The sequence below is a fragment of the Piliocolobus tephrosceles genome, chromosome 1 (assembly GCF_002776525.5).
Source record: "Piliocolobus tephrosceles isolate RC106 chromosome 1, ASM277652v3, whole genome shotgun sequence".
Lineage (NCBI taxonomy): Eukaryota > Metazoa > Chordata > Mammalia > Primates > Cercopithecidae > Piliocolobus > Piliocolobus tephrosceles.
Genome location: NC_045434.1, coordinates 39,337,558 through 39,351,007, shown reverse-complemented (window position 1 = coordinate 39,351,007; position 13,450 = coordinate 39,337,558). Strand labels below are relative to the sequence as shown.

Below are 13,450 nucleotides of genomic sequence, written 5' to 3'. Positions count from 1 at the left end.
ATCCATCCATCCATCCATCCATCCATCCATCCATCCATCCATCCATCCTATTTTCTGTCTACCTGGAATCTTCTGACTCCTTCCTATCCAAGGACTGGATGATTTTGATTGTGTTTCTGCTGTCTGTTTACTTTCTTTCCTTCTGTTAGTGGGCTCTGCATTCTCATCACCAGAGGCTCTCTTCTCTTGCCAGGGGAGGTGGCCCGTCTCTACTTTTCTCCTCCTGTACCTTAGGCATTTGTTGTGTTCCCTGTGACAGATCATACTGTATGGAAGAGCAAAGAAAGACTTCCTCAACAGTAGCTAATCAGTCAAAGAGATAAAGCTATTTTTGCTGGAAGTAAGATATGCCGGGGAAGGAAAGGGATCCTGATAAATTATTTAAGATTGAGCTCAGATATTCACTTGTAGGGTGTGTGTGTGTCTGTGTGTGTGTGTGCACGCTCACGCACGCACGCACAGGAGAGAGAGTGATGGAGGGGGAGAGAGAGAGAGATGCTGTTAGGGAGAGATTTAGATCTCACATTTCACTAAAAGGCAAAGGCCATCTAATTTCTGATTTTGGTTTTTCAACAGTCTTCTATATCTCTCTATTGTTTTTTTGCTGTTGGCTCCTGTTGAAATGCAAGACATGTCTTTTCTACAACCAAGAACAGCCCCTCTGTGTTAGTTTTCAGTTACTACCACAACAAATTACCACGGACACAGTGACTTAAACAGCACAGATTTATTATCTTACAGTTCTGTCGGTTGAAATTCACATGGGGGCTCATTGGGCTAAAATCAGTGTTACTGGGTCTGCATTCCCTTCTGGAGGCTGGAGGGGAGGTTCTGTTTCCCGGCATTCAATCCTTTGTGATTACAGAACTGATGTCCTGTGTCCTTGATGAACTCCAGCTGGGGTGGTCTCTAGCTTTTAGTGGCAACTGTATTCCTGGGCTGCTGGCCTTCTTCCTCCATTTCAAAGCTAGCAAACATGGGTTGAATCCCTCTCCTACTTTGAATCTCTCCTTCTTTGGCTTTATCTCTGACTCACTCTTCTGTCTTCCTCTTCCATGTTTAAGGACTCATATGACTTGATTGAGTCTGCCTAGATAACCCAGGATAATATTTTCATCTCAAAGTTAAGGTTACTTAACCATATCTACAAAGTCCCTTTGCCAAGTAAGACAACATAGTCACAGGTTCCAAGGATTAGGGTGTGGACATTTTCTGGGTCCATTACATGTAACACTTTGCCTCTTTTTCTTCTTTTCCCTCTCTTTCTTCCTCCTCATCTTTCTTCTCCCTTTCATTTGTTCCTTCTTTCTTAAAAACAAGATGAGAGAGAGAAAGAGAGAAAGTGTGTGTGTGTACTATCTACTAAGTAACAGGTACTGCACAGGGCACTGGCTAAAAAAGATGAATTAGTTATAGCCTCTGCTCTCAGAGAGCTTACAATTTATTGGGAGAATTCATTTCAATAAAAGATAAAAATCAAGACAAGGCGTTAGGTGGTATAAATTTCTTATACATTTAATCTCTTTAATCTCTTCCTCTGAATATTCAGATCTTCTTATCCTAAGAATAAACACTCTAACTAAATACTGGCAAGTGAATGAATAAAGAGATTTGCACAGTGGCATAAGTTTCTGAAGCCTTACCTCTATCAGACAATGGGACATATGCAGTTTAAAGGCTATGCAGTTTATCACAAGTCAGTGTAAATGTACCATAAATCCGTGTAGTCTGAGATGCCTTCCAATCCCTCTTCACTAAGGAAATGGTGGAGTTCCTTGACCAGGGATGGGTAAAGAAATGTTTCTGCCTCCTTAAACCTGGGTTTCTTTCTTCTTTATTTCTGTATTTTCTGTATTGGTTCAGTTGGTGCTGTATTTTCTGCAGGCAACAACTTCTCCTTTTTTCCTTCTCAGCCAAACTTCTTAATTCAATTTTTTCTAACAAATATAGAGTCCTTATATATGCTCGATAGTTACTTGGTGCTGGAGGTACAAAGATGAAAGAGAGTCCCTGTTCTTGAAAGCAAAATCCATTTCTATTGCTTTGACAGCCTAGTGATCCACTCATATTTTGGTATTTGACCTTTTCCCCTTTTATCCTTCTCAGCCAAACCTCCCCAACCTGTTCGCTTAGTGTACACTGCCATGTGCTGAGATATTTCTTCCCTCAGCCCTTGGGCAGTCTGGCAGAGCCCTGGGTTCCATTTACTCTGGTGTTCCATACAAAAATTATTTTCTGTGTGTGCCATAATTTGAAAATCTGAGAAGCAATACTCTAAGCCAATAGTTGTCAAGTGTAGTACCAAGACCAGCAACATTAGCATCTTTGGAAAGTTGTTAGAAATCCAAATTCCTGGAGCCCTCATGCCTGTAGTCCCACCTTCTTCAGAGATTGAGGCCCAAGGATCCCTTGAGGGGCCAGGAGTTTAAGTCCAGCCTGGGCAACTTAGTGAGACCCCATCTTTTGGGGGAAAATATAGAAAAAAAAATGCAAATTCCTAGACCCCACCCTAGATCTGTTGAACTGGAAACTCTGGGAGTGGGAGCTAGAAATCTGTATTTTAATAAGTGTGCTAGAGGATTCTCATGCTCCTTAAAGTCTGAGGCCCACTGCACTAAGCCACATTCCCAGTGGTCACCTATGACTAAAATTCATTTTGCCATTTTCATCTCAGTTCTCACCCACATTAACTTCTCTGCAGTATTTGACTCTTCTCAAAAGCTCATCTTTCCCGGCTCCTGTGACACTTCATTCCTCTGGTCCTCCTACTCTCTTTCTCTCCGATGATTTTTCTCAGTATCTTTGGTCGGCTCCTCTTTCTCTGCTCCTCATGTAAATGCAGTCACTTCTCAAAGTCCTGCCCTCAGCCTCTCTTCTCTTGCTGTCCTTGGGTGATTCCATTTACTCCCCTCATCTGTTTTCTTCAGGCGGAGAGCTCCCAACTCCTACCTCTCTGCTAAGATCCAATGCTGTATTTCCATCTCCTCTTCATCTTCTGCCCTGGCCTATCCGCAGAGCTCAGCCAAACACACAGTAAGTTTTCATTTACAGATCAAAGTCTGCTCTTCCTCCTAGGTCCCTTAGCCTTAAAAACTAGTTCTCAAATGGGATTGTAGAGTCATTCTCAGCTCCTTCCCATCCCCAAGCCCTCCATTCTGAGCTCATCCTATCCTTCACAGAGGATCATGTCATGCTAATTCAGTCTCCCCAAATCTTTGTCCCTTGTCCTTTCCTCTCAAGCCCATTGTCTTTTTTTTGGCTCTCATCTTCTTTCACCTAGGAATTTATAATAAGTTTTGATGGGCTTCACTTGCCTCCAATCCTTCTCCACTTAGAATCTTCTCGAAACACAGATCTGATGATACAAAAAATACATTTGATCAACACTCCTTTGTTTAAAAGGGTCCCAATGGACCCTTTACATTGCATTCACCACTATGGCATCCTATCACACTCTACTTTTTTCTCCTGCCTCCCTAGAAAGAACACTCACTGTTTCCCAAACATACCAGCTACCTCTAGACTCCATGCCATTGCCCAGGCTGTTCCTCAGCCTGGCATTCTCTAGCTCAGTCAACCCTGCTTGTCGAAATCCACATGTAACTTTCAGGGTGCAGGTTGTGTCCAGAGGATGCCTCCTCTGAGGGCATTTCCCCGACTTCCCAGTTGGACTTAATCCCTCTTCCTCTGTGCTCCCCCAGCATTTCCGCAGAGCTCTATGAGTACTTAACTCACTTCTCCATGCATTGGTGTCAGCTATTTAAATCTCTCTCCTCCACTGGGTCACCTAAGACATGACAAGGAGGTCTTAGTCGTCACCGCATCCCCCACAACACATACTAGGTTCCCAAGAGTTGTCTGCTGAATCGGCCTGATTTTGTTGAAATGGTGCAACAGTGAAATGGTTACCTGTCCCCTGAGGGGTCATCTCGTGGGTCAGCGCTTGTTAGGACCTCTGCACTTAGGCTTGACTGAGAACACCCAGAGTGCAGCAGGGAAGGACGGTTCCCTGGAGACCTGCAGCAGTCTTGTTCTGTGCTCCCTCTGCCTCCTGTTCCTTCCCTCCAGAAAAGGCCCTTGCTTGAGATCACTCTTCCCCTCATTAGCTGTGCTTGTGGAGAGTTCCCCAGCTGCAGCTTCCTTTGGTCTTCTCTGTCTTCCATGGTTTGTTGATTTACTTCCCTGTCATCCCCTTTCTCTGGCTGTGGTTGTAAATAGAGCTGGTGACTATAAGCCCCGGGCCTGTGCAGTGAACCTGCCTCATATGCACAGCAGGTCCAGGAGACTGTGGGATCCATGGGAAGGGTCACCTCTCCATTCCAAAGCTGCTCTGGGCTCTGGCCCAGGCTCTCCTGGAGGTTTTGTCCTGACTCTCCGAATAGACCTTTACAGATAGAAGCATCACATTCTCTCCATTTCTCCACGATGCTCCCTCTTGCTCCTGTTCTTGTCACCATGACCCCCTGGCCACAGGATGGGCAGGTGGTTGAGGGGACATTCGGGCTTGTTTGCAGCAGAAGGTGACAAATGACACAGAACATTTCATGCATTTAACCCTTTCATGTCTATTTTTTGTTTGTTTGTTTGTTTTGCCTCTTTGAGAAAGTTGGAGCTGTGCGTGATATAAATTGCCTTAGCCGTTGCTGAAATCCTAAGCAAGTGGCCTTGCTGGTTATGAAAGGAGAGCAACAACCTTGAAGCCGGACCAGGAATATGGGGCTTTATCTTTCCCCCTTCACTCTCTCTCATAAAGCAACCACTTTCACCCTGGAATGTTTTTGAGCAAAAGCAGGTTATCTTTTCTCCCACAAGCCAGTTACCCTGCTTCACTTCCTTGTGTCCCAGGTGATCTTCTCCCTCCTTCACCTCCCCCTCTGCCATCCCCTCTGAGCTCTGCCTCTCCCTGAATTCTGGAGAGCCACCAGCCCCTCGGAGGCAGCTGCCCGTGAGTGAGCTGGGAGCGGGAGAGCCACACAGGCAGTGCCATCCTGCTGGAGCCTGTGGTCCTCCCCCGACTCTGCGTGGCAGTGCGCATCATCTGTCAGAGTGCCCCTCTCCCCTCCCTCTACTTCCCCACCCCCTCCCCTGCCGCTCACTCGCTCTTTCCCTTTTCATGAGATGCAGAGCCTGGAGAGGAGCGGAGCCGGCGGGAGCAGCATGTTGCAGCCGCTATTCTAGGGGCGCTGAGTGAAGTGGGCCGCCCTCTGTCACCCTCTCCCAGGTGCCAGGAGGAGGTGGCTGACTGTCACTTAGGGCCTCACCGAACCATGCCCAGCTGGGGACCGCACCAGCCACACCTTCCCAGCTGCGCTGCCCACCGCCAGGCAGGTAAGAGAGAGCAGCTGCTTCCAGCAGGGACTGAGTGGGTCCCTGGGCAGGTCAGCCCGGGCTATAAGTCTTGCTGAGAGGTGCAGGACATTGCAGGGCAGAAAAGGTTCTGGCCTCCTGTCATTGTCCCCATTTACTCTCTGACTCCTCAGAGCTATTAAGCCCGCCACCCCTGCCAGGAGCAAGGGTGTAGAAATATGTGTTCTTCCCAGTTAGCAGGTGCTAAGCCTCAAATGTCCTTTTTGTTCTCCATCCTCCTTCCTCAACCCCAACTCCTCAGGTCCCCTAAAATCTACTTTCTGTTCAAAGGTGATGCTGCTTCTTCTCTCAGCTCCCTTAGGGGGCTCTGAAAATATTGTAGGTTGATATCTGGACGATAACACTGTCTCTTTATTTTTAGTTTCATTCATGTCTTTTTCTGCTGTTGTTTTAAATGGGTTGCTTGCACAGCAGTCTGGCTGCACGCAGAATCTGTTTTGTTTCCAGTACATGTGCAGGTCTTTGGTGTTGCTGGTAACTAACGTTGGTGATACATTCCGATGCAGAAGAACTCACAATCACAATGAGTTGGAGGGAGATTAAAATTGGAGGTCACCAATTTCTAAGCAGTGAGTTGAGGGCACAGTTACCTCCTACGGGGACTGAAGAGTCCATGACATCAGCTAAATGGGTCCTTCTCAGCACTGTCTAGTTAGTGACTTTTTTTTTTGATCACTGGGAGGAGGGTTGCTCTTCTCTTTCTGTGATAGAGTGGTGACTCAATATCAACCTATTGTTGAACTACATACTGAGAACCTGGCTTGTAAGTGTTTGTAGGTCCTGACCTTGGGGTGCTTACAATCTAATGAAATAATGAAGGCAAGCTTACCCCATCCTGAAGTCCGGGTTAATTCTGGATTATATGTTCCTATAGATTTGAAGAACTTTAGAGTTTTCCTGGAAAATGCAGGAGGTGCTGGCAAGTGGGAGTGAGATAACTGTATTCATGAGATCATAGTAGTGCTTGTTTATAGTTAAAAGCTATGAACATGCAACATGGTATTACGCTGATGATGGCTATTATTATTTTGAGAATGAGAGTCCGGTGAGCGTTCACTCCCGTAAACTAGTCTTTATTAACTGTTTGCTCTCCCCCTATTCTTAGAGCAGGTTTCCTGAAAGAAGTGTGTGTTAGATTGGAAAGTTGATGAGTGAGTGGGGAGTAGAGCGTGTAGTGTGGCTCACGTCTCACTATGGCCAGGCTAAGGTAAGCCTCCCTTGGGTATCACCTCCTTTTAGCTTCTTCTTTGTTTAAAAATATTTTCCACATAGTTTCTAACACACAAAGGGATCTGAAAACTTGCTCTTATTCTTTGTCCAGATGAATGAAACATGCCAGTTAGGTGAAGGTCTTTCTCCCATGGGTCAGTGAACTCTGACCTGGAGAACACGGTTCCTTAGTCACAACAGCCATGCCACTACTGCTAGGGGCTCTTAGAGGACAGGACAAGAGTGTGGATGGACAGCTGAGCCAAACCCTCATCTTTCTGTTAAGAAAACCCCTCCAAGTGTGGATCTCAGCCATGGGTCAGCAGCAGCATGAGCTGAACAGGCAGAGTTGGGGTGGAAAAAATACTGGAGGTCCTGGGTTCAAGTCTTCCTAGGGCAATTAAGTGAATTACCCCAGGCCCTCCACTCAGGGCCACTGAGCAGCTTCATCTGTAAAATGAGCGCTATAACAAGTGCCTGGCTCACTTTCAAAGGAGCTTGTGAGGATCAGCTGAAAGGAATGATAGCTTCCAGTGGTCAAGATGTGCTGAACAACTTTGCTAGGTGCTTGCCCTACATGATGCTGTCTAATTATCCCAACTTGCTAGAACAAATTGAGGCTCAAGGGGGGCAAAAAAAAAAAAAAAAAAAAAAACTCGATGAAGTTTAGCCAAAGAAGTGAAAGCACCTGTCCTTGTATCATCATCCCCATTTACTCTCTAACAGATTCTTCAGAACCTTTAAGCCCACCACTCTTGCCAGGAGCAAGGGTGCAGAAATTTGCCTGTTCTTCCTAGTTAGCAGGTGCTAAGCCTCAAATGTCCGTTTTGTTCTCCATCTTCCTTTCTCAATCCCAACTCCAACTTGTGACTTGTGATTATAAGTAACAAAACTCACATTTGTATAGCACAACCCCAACTTGTGACTGTGCTATACAAATGTAAATTTTGTTACATATAATGACTTTATGGCTTAGAACAATTTTCCTGTCCATTCTATTCCAGGCTGTCTGTGCTTTCTGGTTTCTTCTTTGTCCAAACACTTACATTTCTAGATATGTCAGAAATGCTTCCTTGCTTCCCCTCTGTGCCTGGGGGTATTTTTCACTGTCCAAGAAACATCAGCAGCATCATCAGAACCTTTGCCAGTGTTCTCTGCATGGAATATGTCAATGTTCTCTGTATGGAATTTTCCAAAGGCTTTTGAATTCATCTGTAAAAGGTTCTAGAAGGAAGAGGGTCTTGGAAAAGCTAAGTGACTTAAGGTAGATTCCTCCCAGGGCCTTGTCTCTCAAGGAAAAGTGTCAGGGGGAATTTGCTCAGCATCTCCGTGCATCACAGTGCACCCACCCACACAGCCCTCGTCCCTCCTCCCGCCCCCAGCACAGACATGAATGTGCACCAGCACATGCCCGCAAGCAAGGCATCTCACTGAGTGCTCTCAGTTCGCAGTTCTCTGAATTTCGGAGCAGATACCAGTGGGGGAACTGTTCCCAGAGTCCCAGGCTCCACTCCACTATTCCCTGCTGCTGTTGCTGTGGCTGAACCCCACTCCTGGGTCCGATGGCTGTGGATTCTCCTTGCTGTGTGATTCTAGGTGTCTGGCTAGAATGGAGCTGGGAGGGAGGACATGAAAGCCATTGCCTGAAGTCATTAAAAATGGAGGATTAGAAAGAGCTTATTTTATATTCAGAGGAGGGCGAGAGTGCTGAAGCTGCTCTCTGCCCACAGCTGTAGACTCTGATGGCAAATGGTAAAGCTTTTGTTACTATCTGAGAAGGGGAAGAGATTGATAACCAGCACCCTGGCACTGAGAGATAGGAGGGAAAGCCACATTTCAGCTGTGGCAGGGCTTCATGCTTGCTCTCAGCTCCATGGCTTTGAAAACTACATCCCTCTGCTTCTCCACCTTTGGCCCTGCTGTCCCGTCCATGCAGCTTCCACACTTCTCCCCACTGGGTGTGGGGCTTCTGCCTTCTCTGACTCTGATGTTCTCCCTGTGACTTAATGTTTTTGTAAGCCTAAGTGATTTACATCCAATGTTTACTTATATATTTCACTGAATTCTTGCAGTAACACAGGAAGTGGGCATTGCCTTAGTAATTCTGATTTCAGAGATGAGAAGGCAAGGTCCTAAGCCAAGAAGAACCTGCCATACAGGGGCAGAGTTGGAGCTTGAACCCTTGTTGCTGACCCTGGACCCTGTGCCACACTGTGACTCCATGCTGTCTCTGTTGGCCAGCATCCTACACCAAACATAGTTTCCTTACCTACCTGCTGGGGGGCTTATGTCAGATCAACATACATTAACTGAGCCTTTTCCTGTTGCCAGGGACTGTGCTACATTTTGGAGGTATAGAGATGAAAAATACATTTTTTTACCTAAGCAATGTACATAGGGAATATAATGTACCCATGCCTGGGACCTTGCTTGGCACATAGGAGACACTTAAATGTTAGTCAGATGACTAAATGAGTGAATGAATGAATGAACCCATGCTCCCTGCCCTTGATGAACTTAGGGTCTGGTTAGGGGAAGACAGGTGCAGGTACCTAGCTATGCCAGGTGCTGACATAGAGAAGTGTGCCTGGAAGCCATGGGAGCACAGAGGACACTTCCTGAACTTGGGTGTTCAGGTGAGGCTTTTGGAGGAGTCGTCCTGAAGTGCAGCTTAAGGATGAGCGGGACTCACTCAGATCAAGGACATTCTGGGCAGAGGAAATGAAACAAAGGAGGCCCAAAGCCATGGAACCCTGTGATGTGTGCTCATGATTGCGGAAAGTGTAGAGTTGTTGGGGCCTGAAGGACAAGCCAGGGGAGTGGTAGGTGACTCTCAAGGTAGCCAGACCTTGGGGAGTTTGTGTGTCAGGATCCTTCTTAAGCTGGAACTTTACTCCTAGAGTAGGAGGGCTTAAAGATTTTGAGGAGAAGGAAATGCAGTCATGTTTGTGACTAACCAGGTGATTATGGCTACAGATTGGAGCTGAATTTAAGAGAATAGGCTGTGTCATGGAGATCAGAGACTGTGAGGACACGAACCAGGACCATGAGGACATGAGCCAGAGCAGTGGTAGCGGGGATGGAGGGAAGGAGGCAGATTTGAAAACTATGAAAGATTTAATCAGTATGATTTGGTAATTGGTTGTCGACAGGAGATGAGAGAAAGGGAGTTGCCTGTAATTACTTTCCTATTTCTGGCTTGAGTTACTCAGTAGATGGTGGTGCCAGAAACTGAGATCAGCAATTCCAGAGGAAGCCAAGGTTTGTATGTGTGTGTAGGGGGTGCGAGTGGGGTGGGAGGTGGGCGTGGTGAGGGTAGCAGATAAAATGGGCCAAGAAAAGATGGAAATATGATGTGTCCATTATTTAGATATACTTACAGTTGTTGGGCCTGTAGGATATCTGAAGGGTACGTTCAGCAACCCAAGGGCTATCTGAGTCTGCATGACTGGGAGCTGTTGGTGTCTACATGTTGGGAGAGGGGCTAGAGTTGGAGAAAAATATTTAGAAATGGTCAATATACCCAATGTAGTTAGGACTATGGGCAAGGATGAGATTGCCCAAGTAGCAGGCAAGGTGAGAGGAGCAGGAAGCTAAGATTAGAGAGGAAGGAAAATAACGGTGTTTATGGAGTGGACAGACGAGGAGTAGGAGAAGCCAGCAAAGGAGACCAAGGGGATGGTCAGCCAGGGGAGTGTAATGTTGGGAAGTCAAAGGAGAGAGGTGCAAGAAATGAATGGTCACCATGGCAAAGGCAGCAAAGAGGTTCATAAAGACAAGTACTGGAACATTTCCACTGGACCTCACAGTATGGAAGCTGTGTTTTGGGGCAATGGTGGGAATGGAAGCCAAATGGCAAAAGGAGCTAGGAGGGATAGGAAGTGAGGAGGCAGAGGAGACTCTTTCAAGCAGTTTTGCTAATAAAAGGAGAAATGCCCAACATGTTTCCCAAAGGGAATTTTTTTTAATAGAAGAGATGAATATTGTTATTGTTAAGTGCAGAATAACATGTGAGAAAGAGAAAATAAAGATAGAGTGTTCATAAAGCAGGGTCCACGGGAAAGGATAAGCGGAAGGCCACAGGAGGAAGGATTCTCCTTAAATAGACATATTTGAGAGCAGCTAGAAGTGGGTCAGATTGTGTGTAACATGGATAGATTAGTAAGGGTTAGGAAGCAAAACGAGGTCCAGGTATTTCATACCTGAGGTCTTGATGATCTTGATGGGACAAGGAGATCAGGTTGTGAGGGTGTGAAGAGTTGTACATGTTGCATGAGCTCTCTCTCTCCACTCTACCTTCTTGCCCTTCAGCTGCCCTCACAGAAACCAGTTGGTCACTGTAAAGGTCGTTTGTAAAACCTGAATTCAGTGTTTAAGGTTGCTATCATAGTAGGAACAGAGAAGGGCTGGGGAGGTGAGCAAACAGGCCATCATTTGTCTCCTTGTCCAGTGTTAACGTATGGCCCTGGATTCTGCATGTGTAGATAGGCAGCTCAGCAGTGGGAATAAAGGATGTGGCTGGATTCCACCCGGGAACTCTGAGTTGGAGTCCTGGCTATGCCTCTAAGAAATGCGGCATTAGACAAAGTCTTCAAAGTTTAGGTTCTGTAGTGATGTCTAGGAGCTATACCCACTCTAAACCTCTGTGAATTTTAGCGCCTGCTCCTTAGGCATAAAATAATAGATTTTTTCTTAAAATGGATTTATTCAAGGGGAGAAAAACTTACAGTGTAAAATGTACAGAAAATCAAGTTCCATTCAAATAGTCTCCTCCTTCTGTATTTCAGTATTCTTGCACTTTACTGGCTTATTTTACTGAAGCTACACATTCTAGGCACAATTTCAAATACACACAAGTCAAAAGAACAGAACAGTGAGTCCCTATGTACCTACCACTCAGCCTCCCACCCAAGATGATGTTGAAGTAGTTCACTGATAGCATATCATTTCAACTATAATATTTCAGAGTATACCTCTAAAAGATAAGGTCTCTTAAAAAAACCTCAATATCAAAATTGTACTAAAAATTAACAATAATATCTTAATACTATTAAATATCCAATCAGTGTTTAGATTTTCTCAATTGCACTGAATTATTTTTAAAATTTTACATTTGAATCAGGGTTCAACACAAAGTCCATGTATTACATTTGGCTGAGGTGTTTCTTAAGCTTTATTTTTAACCCCGATAGCCATTGTCTGCGAGGGAGCACTGTGTAATCCTCTAACATCTCCTGATTTTGTTTCATTTTCCTTGCTGTTGCTATACCATTTCATTTTAGGAGACATGAGGAAGAATTGCAGGGTTAGATACCAAAGCCTCCAAAATTTAACTTTGAAATTTCTTTCTAGACACACTTAGAAGGGGGAGTATAAAGATAGTGAATAAAGAAAAGAGGCTGGCAAGAGGAAAACCCTGCAGTGAGCAGTGAGGAGACAATGAATGCTCAAGAGGAACAAAAGGAAATGAGAAAGGTAACAGAGACTTACGTAACCCCCAGCCACTGAGCAGCTCGAGAATCATTACAGATGTGCTATCTTATGCATTTTTGTCTCACCTTGGTGAGCAGGTGGTAAAAAATGAATCTTTAAATAATGACATTCTATTTATATAGCACCTTTCCCCAAACAGCTTATTAAATAGCTGAACAGACATCTAAGTAATTCTCTATGTAAAATGAGGAAGTACCAGGAAATTTAATTCCCATTTTACAGATGATAAAATATAGTTGAAAAGACTATGAATAATGATAAAAGTGGCTCACACAGAACAGCTATTTGCCATTTGTCGAGAATTGTGGTGAAGACTCCATTACATTATCTAATTCAATCCTTGTAACAAGACTATGACATTGCTATTGTTATTATCTTCATTTTACCATGATGAAAATGATACTCAGAGAGGGCGAGTAGTTTGCCCACAATTCTGGATCTGCCCTTAATCTGGAAAATTATGGAGTTGGGGTTGAAGCTCAGGGCTGTCAAATCCACCACACTTTCTTTTCCAGTCAGTCTACTCTCTAGTAAATCAGGAATCTCTTTTTTTTTTTTCATCTCCTTGCTCACTGGCAAAATCCCATTTAAAGGGAAGCCAAAATCATCTTCAAATATAATAATAGGGTGTGATGTACTGGAATTTATGGCTCATTTCCCTCACAGACTTTCTCATTTCTTTGCATATAATCACCCTGAAAAATAGACTGGGCAGGTGTGTTAATTTGTGTTTTACAGATGAGGAAATTGAAGTTGAAATGTCTTGGTGATGTTAGTTGGTGATCACAGAGCTAGTAGAAGTAGTTAGTGTCATGGAGCTAGTTAATTGCAGAGTTAGTACCAAAGGCCCTTTCTTCTGATTCCAAATCCTGTGCTTCTTGGTTTTCTTTGCAAACCTCATGGGCACACAGCTTTAACTGCTGACTTTTCTCCATGTCCCCTCTGATGTTCCTTATGAGGAGCTGAGCAGCATTATTACAAATTAAATATGTGGATGCTTGAACTGATGAACAGGAAATGAGGCTGCTAATGCTCAGAGGAATGAGATCGAGATGCATTTTTTAAAGTAGAATTTTGGGCCAAGTGGCCTCCTTCTGTCCTGCCCTTCCCTGTGTCCTTCCGGTCTCCATGGAAACCCTAAATCAATGCAGCATATGTTGATTCATGTTTCTACTGTTACTAGGAAGCTACGAGGTGGAAATTGCTTTTAAAAGATTTACGGAAGAGCTTTAGCATGCTGACCAGAATTCAAATCTAATATCCAAAGGACTGTTTTATTAAAAGCTTTAAATGTGGTATTATCCTAGGTGGTATGTTGGTTAGATAAACACACAGGGGCATTTGGCAACAAACCTCCTCTTCCACTCTGGTGGCTTTTAAA

General features: G+C 44.7%; 1 protein-coding gene across 1 annotated transcript in view; it reads left to right on the top strand.

The window, feature by feature from the left end:
• RGS8 (regulator of G protein signaling 8) overlaps positions 1 to 13,450 on the top strand; it is a 48,133-nt gene that overhangs the window by 446 nt on the left and 34,237 nt on the right. The window lies entirely within an intron of this gene.